We start from the raw sequence: 15,273 nt of genomic DNA, 5'->3' as shown, positions 1-15,273 counted from the left end.
ATGGAATTTGATGGGGAAGTTATTGATTTCAATATTTCTGATGCTATGAGATATCCTCATGATGGCCACTCTTGTTTCTCTATTGATGTGATTGACTCTTGGGCGCAGGAATTCCTTGATGATTTGAGTGAGGATGCACTTGAAAAGACTCTCACGCAAAGCATTGGACTAAAAAACAAAGGGTTAGCACTTAGGCATGCACACGGCAACAAGAAGGAGCCCTTTGCCATGCCTATTCAAGAAGAATTTGTGGAGATGGTTGCTGCCCTAGAGTTAAATCCAAGGCATATTGGTAAGTCTCCTAACCTAATTCCAATTCCCATTTTGACTAACAAGTTGCTTCTTTCTGTAATCCAGCCCCCTTCCCTAGAACTTAAACCATTGCCTAGCCATTTGAAATATGTGTTTTTGGGAGAACAAGAGACGTTGCCCGTCATCATCTCTTCTTCACTCACTGCACAAGAGGAGGAGAAGTTGGTGAGGGTGCTTCGGGAATACAAAACTGCCATTGGGTGGACATTGGCCGATATCAAGGGAATTAGCCCTACCACTTGCATGCATCGAATACTCTTGGAAGAAGGAGCCAAACCATCTAGAGAAGCACAACGCCGGCTCAATCCATCCATAATGGATGTTGTGAAGAAAGAAATCATCAAGATATTAGATTGTGGAGTGATTTACCCAATTTCTGATAGCCATTGGGTCTCGCTGGTCCAAGTTGTCCTAAGAAGTCCCGAGTCACTGTGGTAAAAAATGAAGATAATGAGCTTATGCCCACCCGAATCCAAACCGGTTGGAGAGTTTGTATTAACTATCGGAAGCTCAATGCTAAGACAAGAAAAGATCACTTCCTGCTGCCCTTTATTGATCAAATGCTGGAAAGGTTAGCCGGTCATTCATTTTATTGTTTTCTTAATGGCTATTCGAGTTATAATCAGATTGTGATAGCTCCTGATGACCAAGAAAAGACTACCTTCACATGTCCCTTTGGTACCTTTGCTTATCGACTCATGCTATTTGGGCTATGCAACGCACCAGCCACATTCCAAAGGTGTATGGTAAGTATTTTCTCAGAATTTGTGGAAAAGATCATTGAAGTGTTTATGGATGACTTTAGTGTTTTTGGTGACTCATTTGATGCATGTTTGAATAATCTTACTTTGATCTTACAACGATGCATCAAAACTAATCTTGTCTTGAATTGGGAAAAGTGCCATTTTATGGTAAAACAAGGTATAGTTTTAGGGCATATCATATCAGAAAAAGGGATTGGGGTTGATAAATCTAAAATAGATCTTGTACGTCACTTACCTTCTCCCACTTCGGTGAGGGAGGTTCGTTCTTTTCTTGGCCATGCAGGATTTTATAGGAGATTCATCAAGGATTTCTCAAAAATCGCCCAACCTCTTTGTCGTTTACTCCAAAAGGAAGTAGCCTTTGAGTTCAACAAGGAGTGTGAGACCACTTTCAAAACTCTCAAGGACATGTTGACTTCGGTCCCCATCATCATACCACCATATTGGAGCCTTCCATTTGAGCTAATGTGTGATGCATCCGATTATGCCATTGGTGCTGTTTTAGGCCAAAGGAGGAACAAACAGCCCCACGTCATCCACTACGCTTCCCGTACCCTAAACGAAGCTCAATTGAATTATTCTACCACTGAGAAAGAACTTCTTGCAGTTGTATTTGCTTTAGATAAATTTCGTTCATACTTACTTGGCACTAAAGTGATTTTATATTCTGACCATGTAGCGTTGAAGTATCTTCTCACCAAGAAGGAGGCCAAACCAAGGCTGATTCGTTGGATGCTCCTACTTCAAGAGTTTAACATTGAAATAAGAGACAAAAAGGGGAGTGAAAATGTGGTGGCTGACCACCTCAGCCGTTTGGTGCACGAGGACTCTTTACCCATTCTAGAAACCTTCCCTGACGAGCAATTGCTATCCCTAGAGGTAAATGAGCCCTGGTATGCTGATTTGGTCAATTATTTGGTCACAAAACAAGTTCCTAACACTCTAGATAAATACAAGCGTGATAAACTCAGAAATGATGCACGGTTTTATGTGTGGAATGATCCATATTTATGGAAGTATTGTCCTGACCAGATTATTCGTAGATGTGTGCACAATTCCGAGTTTAATTCAATTCTTGCATTTTGCCATAGTTATGCATGTGGGGTCATTTTGGCACCCATAGGACATCCCTTAAGGTTTTAGAGAGTGGTTTCTATTGGCCTACATTGTTTAAGGACCAAATGCCGCAAACCCCCATCTTTAATGTGGAGATCTTTGATGTATGGGGTATGGATTTCATAGGACCCTTTCCGCCCTCATATGATTTTACTTATATTTTGCTAGCTGTTGATTATGTGTCGAAATGGGTGGAAGCCAAAGCCACCCGTACTAACGATTCTAAAGTGGTGGCAGATTTTATCAAGACTAACATCTTTTCCAGATTTGGCATGCCGAGGGTGTTCATAAGTGATGGAGGCTCCCACTTTTGCAATCTCACCATTGAGGCGCTGTTTAAAAAGTACAATGTGAAGCATCGGGTTTCCACTGCCATACCACCCTCAAACAAGTGGCCAAGCCGAAGTTTCGAATAGAGAAATCAAGCAAATCTTAGAGAAGACTATTGGGCCAAACCGGAAGGATTTGAGCTTGCGTTTAGATGATGAACTGTGGGCATATCGCACTGCCTACAAAACACCTCTAGGGATATCTCTATTTTGACTAATCTACGGCAAGCCGTGTCACCTACCTGTGGAACTGGAGCACAAAGTGCACTAGGCTGTGAAAACATTTAATTTGGACTTAGATGCTGCTGGAATGAATAGGAAGCTCCAACTGAATGAACTTGAGGAGATACGAAATGAAGCCTATAAGAATGCATGAATTTACAAGGAGAAAACAAAGGTGTTTCATGACAAAATGATTGGTGGAAAAACATTCTCAATTAGACAGAAAGTGCTACTATTCAATTCTCATCTATGATTGTTCCCTGGTAAGTTATGGTCTAAGTGGATTGGGCCATTTGTTGTCACTAATGTTTTTCCCCATGGTGCAGTCCAAGTTAAAAGCTTAAGTAACAACGACGAATTCAAAGTGAACGAGCATCGTCTGAAGCTATACTATGAGAGTGATGTGGGGCAGATTGTGGAAGAAATCCCACTCAATGCCATGGGCCCTATCTAAGCTTAGAAGGAAGTTTCGTCCGGCTGCAAGACGTTAAAGTAAGCACTTCTTGGGAGGCAACCCATGTTTTGCATTCCTAAAAACCTTCTTTTTTCTGTAGTTTTATTTTGCCATAATTGTCATTTTTATTTGTTGCTTGTTTAATTGTTTTTGGTGTGGGTTTATTTTTGAAACATTGACAGATATGCAAGGTATTTTTACATTAAAATTCGTTGAAAATGAACAGGAGGCAGAAAAATATAAGAGAGAGCCTTCACAAAGGCTGCTTAAGAGAAGTCTCAGTAGTCAGCAGAGCCTCAGTAGTCGGGGGAGCCCCAGAAGGAGGAGGTATCGGTGGTTGATCATTTGGAGCTTCATTACACGGTACAGCCTCAGAAGACGAAGGCAAATGCTGTTGGAATAAACCCACAAACCTCTGATGATGAAGTAAAATCTGACGATCAGATTCCTGCATCTGGTCAATCTTCCTCTTCATGTTTGTAGCATAGTTATATGCAAGCCTATGCAACTGTTTATTCTCATGCTTGAGCCTTCTAATCTCCTATTTGAGACTCATCACTTCAGCCGCCAATGATTCAACTTGACGAGTTCGAGCAAATAGACGTTGGGCTATATTAGACACAGAGCCTGCACACTGCACACTGAGAGCCAGAGAATCCTTAACAACCAACTTATCAGACCGTTTGGAAAGTAGTATGTTATCTTTAGGAGTGACAATGTTCCGGGCCACCACCGCAGCGGTTATATCATTCTTCATCACCGAATCCCCAACGATAAGAGGACCAGTAGGGGGTATGAAGGATGGGCACCATATGTTGTCTGGAGAAGGCATAGATGCCTCTTCACCAAGGTTCAAGTCAAAAAGACGGTCGGAGGGGCCAGACATTTTCAAAGGTGTTGAAGAAAGAAGAGGTCGGACAAATCAAGATCTTATAAGTGCAATGAAGGGAGTTTCTACAGGCGGAAATTCAAGTGTGCTTTGAAACGAACTGAGTGCCTCTATAAAAATCAGCATTCGACGGGATTTCAGAGATCGAAGAGGCGAGCTCAGAAATCGAAGAGGCCAATTCAAAAATCAAAGAGGCGCTAGCTTTCTCAAAAGCTGGGCTTGCTTAGAAACCACGAGCTATCCTTTTTTCCAGATTTGTCAGCACTTGTCACATGCAACCTCTGCACTCAATGGAGCTAAGAAATCAAAGAGGCAAGCTCAGAAATTGGAGAGGCATTTGCTTTCCCAGACGTGTCAGCATATGTCACATGCACACTGAGCTTTGCGGAAATCACGGGCAATTTGTCGAAGCGTCGATTTCAGAAATCGAAGAGGCACCCGATTTTCCAGACGTGTCAGCACCTATCACATGCACACTCAGCCTTGCAGAAATTACGGGCAATCTGTCGAAGATTTCTGGTGACGTAGAAAGCACATGAAGTGTACTGTTCAATCATCCAACGGTTACCGACAAGAGTGAAAGAATAGTACCGGTTATTAATTCATATAAATGTCAACCTTCACTCTCCATAGCAAGGCAGACATACATAGCCCTTCTTCATCTCCGAGAATGCCTTCCCAACAAATCCTCTCGAGTCACTCAGTGTTCCTTATTCCTTGGGGTACCTCTGCAAACAACTCATCAAAAGAAAAAGTATTTCATGTCATGAAGGTTGAAAGCAAGAGTATCTCATATCATGCTTTCTCCCTGTCCTTCTCCTTGTCGTTGTTTTCACCTACGGGACAAGGAGAAAGAGAGCAATCAGCCAGCACTTGGTATCAATCTTCCGATCTGGAACCAACTGCCTGGAACACCTTCCCGATTGCTTACCTAGCCTTGCTCTCGAGTACTCATTTTCAATATCTTATGCTTCCTCAAAAGCTACCACATATGCCTGGATAACAGATAAGGGAAGTGAAAATGATATTTCGAAGCATGTGGAGACAATGTGCTAATTCATCCTCAGCTAGGGACAAGGAGAAAGAAAGCAAATGGTCGACACTTGGACAGATTGAACAAAGAAACAGACCAACACCTCTTCCTCGTGCTTGCCTGCCGTGCAGAAGAAATAAGCTAAGAAAAATGCAGACTGCACAATCAAATCAACCCAGCATAAGGAGTCTGATTTGAAACCAAGGAACTCTCATATTCCTCGCTCAGAATTCCAAACCAATTCGAGATCAAAGCGGTGGAAAGTCAACAAGATCATCTATCTCCAAAACTAGATTTGCGTTCTTAAACTCTACTCTGTTTGGTTTTTACTTTGCCATACTTGTCATGTTTATTCGTTGTTTGTTTGTCTGCTTGTTTTTGTGTGAGTTTATGCTTGAAACATTGAGGACAATATTTGATTTAAGTGTGGGAAGGGGGGGTAACCAAGTTGTTTTGCATGAAATTCGTAGGAGTTTATCACCCATTACTTCTAGTGTTGTTCCTTGCTGTTTTTAAGTGTTTTTAAGCTGTTTTGGAGTGTTTTAGTGTATTTTGACATAAAAATCCGAAAATCTCATAAAAATTTGAAAAATTGTTTTGAAAAACCCAAAAAGAGTTGTTTTTGTGTGTTTATTTGTGTCTTAGGGTACCTTCCAACACAATGATGAGGATTTGGTTTTTAATTACATGACTGTTAAAGAGAGTTATAAACATGGATGAAAATTTGATTTACTCTTTGGTGTATGCTTGATTGTGGTTATAATTTATGAATTCACATGCATTCATAAAGGAAAAATCAGTTTTTGTAACATGCTTGAAGGAAGGAACTCAAATGAACGCTACAACCTTGTGAGACTTGAGCCTAAACGTTCATTTGGAGAGTTAATAATCAGTGCATCATTGTTTTCTAAAGTCGTTGCATGATCTCATTATTCTTTGCTTGGTTGCTAATTAGAAGGTGTTTCATCATTTAGTTCCAAATGCTAGAACTCATGCCTATTTCATTCAAAGCATGCTATTGATTTGCATAACACATATTCAAGATGAAGTTGTGTAGTGACCACCAAAGCCAAATTGACGTGCCCCTATTTCATTATGTGTTTAAGTTTAACCCCGTTGAGCCTTGTTAAGCCTATGTTCTTTGTTAACCCACACTATCCTTACCTAGCCTAGTTTTAGGACCATCCATACCCTTGTTCTTGAAGCATAGTAAAGCATGACTTAAAATGAACTCCTTTTTGATCAATGTATTGCAGAAAGCAAGTATGGGGGAAGTGATTCTTGTGTGTGTGTGTTTGTGTATGCGCCAAAGTCCTTAATAAGGCACGGGTAGAAAAGAGAAAAAAAAAAGAGTATGAAAAAGAGCTCTAAAGTGCTGTTTGTTAAAGAAAGGGTCCAAAACATTGAATTCGGCCCTAAGTGTTGCATGAATCTTCCCTTTGTATTTAAAAGTTGATTCTGCATTCTAAAGTGAATTCCAAGTGTCTATTTCATTGCTTTGCTTGCTATCGCTTTAAGAACGTTTGTTATCCTTATCCTTTCTTTGTTAGCCAGTACCCCCAAGCCCTGTTAAAACCTTTGACTTCAATCTTGAGTATTGTGTGTTTCAATTTGTGGAGTTCGAAATTGGTATGAGCATATGGTGTCACTGGTTCTCACATCTAAGTAGTAGCATTCCATTCATGAGATCATATCTAAACATGCTTAATAACTCCAGAAAATTACTTTCTTTGTTATAACATATGTGAGTCCTAGTCTTTCGTGTTTACATCAATCTTCTCACATATAACTATTGTAGGGTGTGTAGTCAGAAAATGTGTGTGAAAATAGAGAGTATCTTGTAAGGAATTGAGCAAATTCTCTAAGGCATGTTACTACATTCAAAACATCGTTTTAATTGGTTAATTGTGAACTAGTAAGTGGTGACTGTGATTAAGTATGAGCTCAAGTGTGAAGATGACCAAAATCTATGGGAATGATGATTTTTAACATGTCATGTGCATTGGAAATCCCTGAGGCTAATGTTGGAAGGTTAGGTTGTGTTTTGTTTGTTTTGTTTCGTTTTATTTTGCTTGAGGACTAGCAAAAGCTAAGTGTGGGGGAATTTGATAGGAGCATTTAGTTAGCTTGTTCTTATGTTGTTATTTCTTAGTTGATTTAGTAATTCAAGCCATTTTCGTATGGTTGTAGGTACAAAGGGTTAAAGAGGCAAAGAAGTGTATTTTGGTGCCTTTTGGAGCAGTTTTGGGCATGGAATGGATATCACATGCATGGAGCAAAGTGGTTGGATGAAATTAAAGATCTAAAGAAGCTAGGAATGTGCCAAAGAAAGGAAGAAAATAAATTGAGGACCAAGGAAGACAAGGAAACCATTAAGAATGAGGGAAGACTGGTCAAACTTGCCTTATCTTGTCGTTACCTTTCCTAATCCTAAATTACCAAAGATTTAGTCACACGAAGGGTTCCTAAATACTTTGGGACATTTCATTACATATTCTAGAAGTCCTAAACCTGCCCTAAAAGTCCAAGCCATACCATCCTTCACCATTTCTCTTCCTTGTCGTGCAAGGGAGCCATTTCCTTTCCTATTTTCTGCCATAAATCACTCCATTTTACCACCCATGCTGTGCACATTCATCCATGTTCCCTCCTTGCACTCATTTGCTGCACCATTCCACTTCCTTTCCTTTGTCTACCATGTGCACAATATCCTTTCACCTCCTTGCACTCATTGATTCACCACTTACTCGTCTTTCCACCCATGCCATGCATAATCACCCTTGTCCCCTTCATGCATCAGATTTCTTACACTCATTTCATACACCATTACACTCATTATCCACCCATGCCGTGCACTACCCTTGTCTCCTTCATTATTTCTAATTTCATGCATCAAAACATTGAATCATTGCACTCAATTGTGGCACCTTTCTTGTCCCCTTCACCCATCAGATTTCATACAACTTTTACCTCCACTACATGCACTCATTGATGCACCATCCACCACATTTGGAATCCCATGCCGTGCATCATGAGTCTTGCTGCACCTTTGACTCATTTCTTCACCATTCCACCTCCCTTTCCTTTCTCTACCATGTGCACAATCATTCATGTTCCCCACTTGCATTCATAGCTGCAAAACCACTCCATTTTACCCCCCATGCTTTGCATCATCACTTCATTTTCACCCTTGAATCATTGCACACACCACCATTTTCCCCCTCCTTGCCGTTCACTTCCTCTATAAAAGGAAGTGTGTGTGGCAGCCATATAGTGAGTTTTTGCTTGATCATTCATCCCCATTTTCAATACAACCTTCATCCAAACACATCCATTCATCTTCACATCCATTCCTTCATACAAACAAACCTTCAAACACTCACCAACACCTTATGCCGTAGCAAAGGAAGGGAAGGAAAGTGCTTGGACGTGCTTGCTGTCCAACTTGGATCGTTGGAGCGTTTAGGTGTTTTCTTTCTTTTGTTTCCAATGTTTAAATTCATTTTCTTTCGTTTTGTTGTGAACATGAGTGACTAAACCCCTCTTAGCTAGGGGTGATTTCAAAGCCATGATTATGTGTGTAATATGATTTGATAAATTCCAGTTATAAACTCTTGAATCGTGAATGCGATTGGCTTAACTATTTGATTGATAACTTATTTGTATTTGTTGATTAAGGGTCGACACTTAATTGGCATGCATAAATCCGATGCTAGAATATAAGAAAGTTTCACATAATCGTTACAAACTTATATTCATAAGTAGTGGAGGTCGCTTATAAACGATCGCGTTAAGTTTAATTCTAGCATGAGTGACATGATGTCATAGTTACAAGTGCTTTGTCAATGCTTACGATTTTCATTAAACATAATGATCTTTGATTGTATCTTTATTATGATGTCATGTAGGGAACTTTTGAAGAATGTTTTGGGTTGTCGAATGATGTCATCCAATCTAATAAAACAAGGAAAATCTGAGGGTTAACTAGTGATGTCACAGTTAATTTGGGGCATTGTCATTCATAATTCAATGAAGTAATAACTGGAAATCGAGTTGTTTGCATACATGTCATGTGTGGAGAAAAAGCCTCTAGCTATCCCATCCATCATCTTATTTCTCAAATTTGTTTTACAATCTGTCTAGTTTTCATACTTGTTTGTTTGTTTGTTTCAACTTCATCCAAATCAAAACCCCCCCTTTTAGTTTCTTGTTTCAAAGTGTTTCAAATCTGTTTTAGTTTGTGTTTTTAAGTGTTTTGATTCAAGTAAAAGTCAATTTTCGTCCGAAGTCATTCCTAGTGTCTAGTTTAAGTTTATTTAGTTGTTTTAAGCTGTTTTGAGTATTTTAAGTTTGCTTTGAGTCTTGTGAGTCTTGTTAAGTGTTTTTAAGTTTAGGTTTATATTTTTGAGTCAGTTTAGAGGTTATTAGCAAGCCATCCTAATCCCCGGTCCAGAACGATCCCTACTTATACTTATACTACAATTGTCAAAAAATGGTGAAATTTATGTGTTAAGTTAATTTTCTCATCAAGGGAGAATACTTTATGATATGATTAAGAATCTCTGGCCAGAGTATGAATGAGATTTAGGAAGTCATTTCAAATCACATTCAAGGTAATCATATAAGTAAATGAATCACATTAGATAGTAGACATGAATAAACTATCAAACCAAACAATGTGGTCAAGAGTATTGTATTAGAGAAATACCGTATTGCATTGTAATCCTAAACTAAATAGGTTCTCCACCTCTTCTGATTAGCTTGGGTAACCATGACATACTGCTAGGTATCACTCATGGTTTGTGGAAGGCCTAAATGTGTATAATCACTAAAGGGAGAATTGAAAGCAAGTTTCAATTCACAATCGATTTGAAAGAGTTCTAATCGCCCACTGCCTCGCTAAAAGGAACCTAATGGATCGCACACTGTGTAAGGTAATGCTTGAAGGATTTGACGGAGATGAGTAAGGACAATTAAATGGTTTAATTGTTTATGGCAAGAATTAATTAAAATGTTAATTAATCAAACGAATAACTTCGTTTTAAACCTTGAGTTAGTTTTGGGCCTTAAAGCCCAAATTGGGCTTCGAATCATCAAGCCCATTAGCTTAAGTTGTATGACAACTTAACAAACAAAATTCAAGAACCCCAAAACAACCCAAAGGCTTGAGAAAACCAGCCATATAGAGAGGGGTAGTGAACTTGGCTTAATTGCAAGTTTGCCACTCCATTGTGAGGTGGTATAAAGACAACTTTATAGCCATTTCATCCTTAGGGTTTCTTTTAGAGAAAAATATGAGAATACAAGCTCCATTTTCTCTCTAAGAGGCCGGCCACCCTAGAGGATTTTAGCTAGCAATCTTACTTCCTCTAGGTCACTCATCTCTTCTTCAAGTCCTACCTTGGTGTGGAGACTTAGAGGTTCTCAACTTTGGGAACTTAGAGAATCCTTCAACCATCCTCATCCAAGAAATCCATAGAGCTAAGAAGCAAGGAATGAAAGCCCTCTCCTAAGGTGATTAGCCTTTTCTTATTCAAAGAGGAATCAACAAAGGTATAAAATTTCTCAACTCACTTTGTTCTTGAGTTAAGTCTTGGTTCACCCTTCTACTAGGCTTTGAATTTCATGGGTAATGTTTTGTTTTGAGTGCATACAAGCATGATTCCGCCTTTAATTGTTAATTGCATGCCATAGATGTTGCTCAAATGAACATGTTTCTCACAAAAGTTCCTTCAATTTGGTCATTAAGTGGGGTTACCTGCGAGTTGGGGTGGGAGTCGGGGTACGGGTCAGGTTGGAAGTCGGGTTGCGAGTCAGTGGACTATGGAGGTTGACAGTCAGGTTGGTGGAAAGGCTCGGAGGCTGACGAGTTATGTGGCTCAGAGGTGGAGGGGACAGTAACGTCGGGTGGGAGATTGATGCCATTCGAGTTGAGGTCCTCAACGATCAATGCATGCTTACTTATCAGGTCGGCTACTTCATGCGTCAGTTTAGCGACGTTGGGGCCCTGTGGTTACGATGATGATAAAGCCCCAGTAGCGGGCTGACGAGCTTGCCTTATCCCCGAACAATACTTCCCCAGCCTCTGCCCGAGGGTCGCATCCAAGGTCTCAGTCAAGATCTGAAACGCCGCATCCTCGGGTGGAGCTACAAACTTGATAGGAGTATCTGGGGGAAGCTGGGAAGCAGACTCCGGAAGGATGATCGGGGTCCTCTCCACCATTGTCAACTATGACAATAAGAAAGAAGTGGATTGGTAAGAATTAATATTGAATTAAATTTTGTAATTTTTGGAAGCGTAAAATAGGAAATTGAAAGGAAGTACTTACGTGCAGTTGCTCGGCAAGCTCATCTCCGGGCCGAACATAAACGTCCTTAAAGACGTCTATCTCGGGGAATTTCGAACCCCCTGGAATAAAAGCAACAAAAAAATAATAAAGACAGCAGAAAATATTTTGAATATTTGTAAGAAATTGGAAGTGCGAATATTAAACTCTCATTACCTGTCGTCACATCTCCATTCTATAAGAGAATGGTCTCAAACCAAAATGGTGGAGAAGAGTTTTCTTCTCCCAGTTGATCTTTTTAGCCTTCGCCTTCTTCTATTAACATAAAATAAACATATTAGTGTAATATTGAAAGATAATGAAACAAACGCATAACCCAAAGTAGGAATAATTTTAAAACAATTAAAATTAAATAAATAATACATATATAAAAACGTACCACATAGGTGGGGTCCTGAAAATAGCCGCAGAGCCACGCCCACTCGTCCCACCGATCCTCCAACTCTAGCAGGCAACCCTCATCTACAGCGACATCCTGATCATCACACAACTCATAATGTTTGTGGAGGTCGCTCTTCCACTGCTTGTACCGCTCGTAAAACAAAATAAAATAAATACCAAAATTAAAATTGAAGTCAAAGTTGAAAAAGGAAAAAAAAATTAATATAAAAATATGAACTTGATTTATAATTGAAAATAAAGTTAGGAACTTACCAATAAACAGTTGCGAACTAGGTTCTTTGTCTTTGACGGAATTTCATGCCACGATTTTCACAGCATAGGGCACTCGATCCTAATGACATGTCCCATGTCGCGGACCAATGCATTATGCTGCTCGGCTATAAGTGCAGCTCAATGCCTCTTATCGTATCCTATTGTGATACGATCGTTTGTCAACCAGGTAACCTGCCCCGTTTTCAGCTGCCGGCAATGTCCCTGGGTGTTTTTCTTAGTTGCAAAACAACAAAACAAACGTCAAACATTAAGTTAAAATTTTACCGAATTTTTGACAGAACCTCCCCTACATTTATACCAATTCTCAAAACCTGCGAATTGTAATAAACAATAAGGCACACAAGCAAGCAACATTGCGAACAATTTTTTTAGGGACGAAATATCAAAAAAACATTTTTTATAAGATAAAAATCAAGTTTTGTAAATGTATTTAACTAGTCATTTAGCTAGGTTTAAATTTTTCCTCTCCATTTTTTTGTTGTTAAAATAGCAAATAACTGCATTTGAATTAGCTAAATTAAATGGATTTTGTTATTTTATCTGGGCGGATGGCGTCGGATGCGGATGCCGTGTCAGGAGTCCAGGCACGCCGATGAGTATGACGTGCACTAGGCGGAAGGGCCACCGAAGATGTCGATGATGCAAGCACTTTTGCCATGTCGGGTCCTCCTGACGTAGCCATAGAAGGGTCCATTGTCGTTGGAGCACTCCTCGCAATAAGAGGTGATGGAGGAGATGCGGGGGACCCACTGCTTACAATCCTCCGGGTAGATATAAGGCGAGATATCTACAAAATTGGAAGAGAAAACAAAATTTAATTAAAATTTAACTATTATAGGTCAACAAATTAAAAACCAAAATGTGTAATTACAAAATAACATTATATAACATGAATGTACAAATTTGAATTAATCCACTTCAACCGTAACCTATTCTCCTAGAACCCTAACCTAATCCGGCCACTAAAAACCATCCCTAACCTTAATTTGATTATATAACTATAATTTAGAAAATTAAACTAAATGTAATTTTAATTATATAACTATAAGTTAATTATACAACATTCCCCAAAATTAGAAAATTCTCCCATCTTTAATCTAATTCGTGCCTACCCTTAAACCCTAATCTCCCAAATTATATTCTCTAATTAAATTCTCCCTAATTAAAAACTACCCCTAATTACAAATTAGCCCTAATTTCAATTGAGTCCTAATTATAAATTAACCCTAATTATATACCATTCCCCTAAATTAGAAAATTCCCCTATCCCTAATCTAATATGTGCCTACCCATAACCCTAATCCCCCAAATTACGTTCTCTAATTAAATTCCCCCTAATTAAAAAGTATCCCTAATTACAAATTAGCCCTAATTTCAATTGAGCCCTAATTATAAAATTAACCCTAATTATATACCATTCCCCTAAATTAGAAAATTCCCCTATCCCTAATCTAATACGTGCCTAACCCTAACCCTAATCCCCCAAATTACATTCTCTAATTAAATTCCCCCTAATTAAAAACTGCCCCTAATTACAAATTAGCCCTAATTTCAATTGAGTCCTAATTATAAAAGTAACCCTAATTATATACCATTCCCCTAAATTAGAAAATTCCCCTATCCCTAATCTAATCCGTAACTACCCCTAACCCTAATCCCCCAAATTACATTTTCTAATTAAATTCCTACTAATTAAAAACTACCCCTAATTACAAATTAGCCTAATTTCAATTGAGCCCTAATTATAAAATTAACCATAATTATATATCATTCCCCTAAATTAGAAAATTCCCCTATCCCTAATCTAATCCATGCCTAACCCTAACCCTAATTTCCCAAATTACATTCTCTAATTAAAATGAACACATTTGCGTGACGCACGGTTTGTCGCACAAAAGTGGCACATAAATTCGCGCAACAAAGACATCCGTTGCGCAAACACTAAAGTCGTCGTGAATTTTTTTAATTTTCATGGAAATTTAAATATTTCAAGACTATTTAACAGCGCACCAAATTTTATAAATTGCACAACTGAACATGAAAATTTGTCGCTCAAATAGGCTTCTTGTGACGATTTCTTGTTATTTGTCGCACAAGAATGTATAATAATTTTAAAAAATTGATTTTTTTTTCATAAAGATTTGAGTTTATAGGACCCAACATGGTGTCCCCGCATAAATTAAAAAACTTGCGTGATGAATTTGTATTTTTCGTTGCAGAATCATGTAAATTTATTTATTTTATTTTTTTAAAAGGGAATTTTCTGGTAAGCCCGACATAAATAAATACATATATTTCACTAAAATTGTTTTATGATAAATATAATTGCATTTAATTTACAAAATAATTCAAAATTATGTTAACTAATCCTCGTCCTAACTATGGTAACTTTCACTATCGTCGGTATCATCATCATCAGTGTCTCATTCATCCTCGTCGATAGGTACGTCACTGTCGTCGTTCGCAGCCTCTAGTGGATCGTATCGAGGAAGATCACTAAGGTTAATTGAAATTAAGTCAATTGGTATTTCGATACCAGCAACACCCGGTATTTGAAATGGTTCTTGGACAATATTATTATCTTGTATTGTTTCCCCACCAATTTCTCTCGAAGACTCAAGAAGTTGGTCCGCGACATTGAAGTCGTCCCCGTCGGAACTAGGATCTCGGTCCAATATAGCATACAGGTTCCTATGCTCAATCCTTTGAACAACTTTCCAACCCCTTCCGGCCTTAGGGTCATCTACATAAAAAACCTGTTTTGCCATACTTACCATAATGTAAGGGTCGTCATTGTACCAAGTTCTAGTGGTGTTGACTAAGAGTAAGCCATGGTCCCTCTTAACACTTCCCTGCCTATGTAGGTTTGTATCAAACCATCGACATTTAAAAACGATAACTTGGTAACGGTCTTTGCACAACACTTGTATGACATTGGATAGTTTTCCATAAAACTCAATGTTTGTATTTTCGCCACCACTCAGGACATAGGCACCGCTATTTTGCGTACACAATTTGTCATCACGCTCAACCCCCAAACTTGATGACGTTAACATGGCAACCGAAGTACAATTCTGCTCAAATAGGACCGAATGTCAAGTTATATAACTCTTCAGTGGAAACGGGTGAATT

At 38.8% G+C, this 15,273-nt stretch overlaps 1 long non-coding RNA gene across 1 annotated transcript; it reads right to left on the bottom strand.

Moving 5' to 3' along the window:
- Positions 1-10,025: 10,025 nt before the first annotated feature.
- Positions 10,026-13,064, bottom strand: LOC139192934 (uncharacterized). Its single transcript, XR_011577496.1, has 5 exons — positions 12,121-13,064; positions 11,846-11,986; positions 11,623-11,721; positions 11,449-11,528; positions 10,026-11,348 (listed from the first exon to the last, which is right to left on the bottom strand). It is a non-coding gene; the product is annotated as an uncharacterized lncRNA (long non-coding RNA).
- Between the last annotated feature and the right edge of the window lie 2,209 nt (positions 13,065-15,273).

The sequence above is a fragment of the Malus domestica genome, chromosome 16 (assembly GCF_042453785.1).
Source record: "Malus domestica chromosome 16, GDT2T_hap1".
Classification (NCBI taxonomy): domain Eukaryota; kingdom Viridiplantae; phylum Streptophyta; class Magnoliopsida; order Rosales; family Rosaceae; genus Malus; species Malus domestica.
The sequence above is the reverse complement of the archived record's forward strand: the minus strand, read 5'-3'. Positions and strand labels throughout refer to the sequence as shown.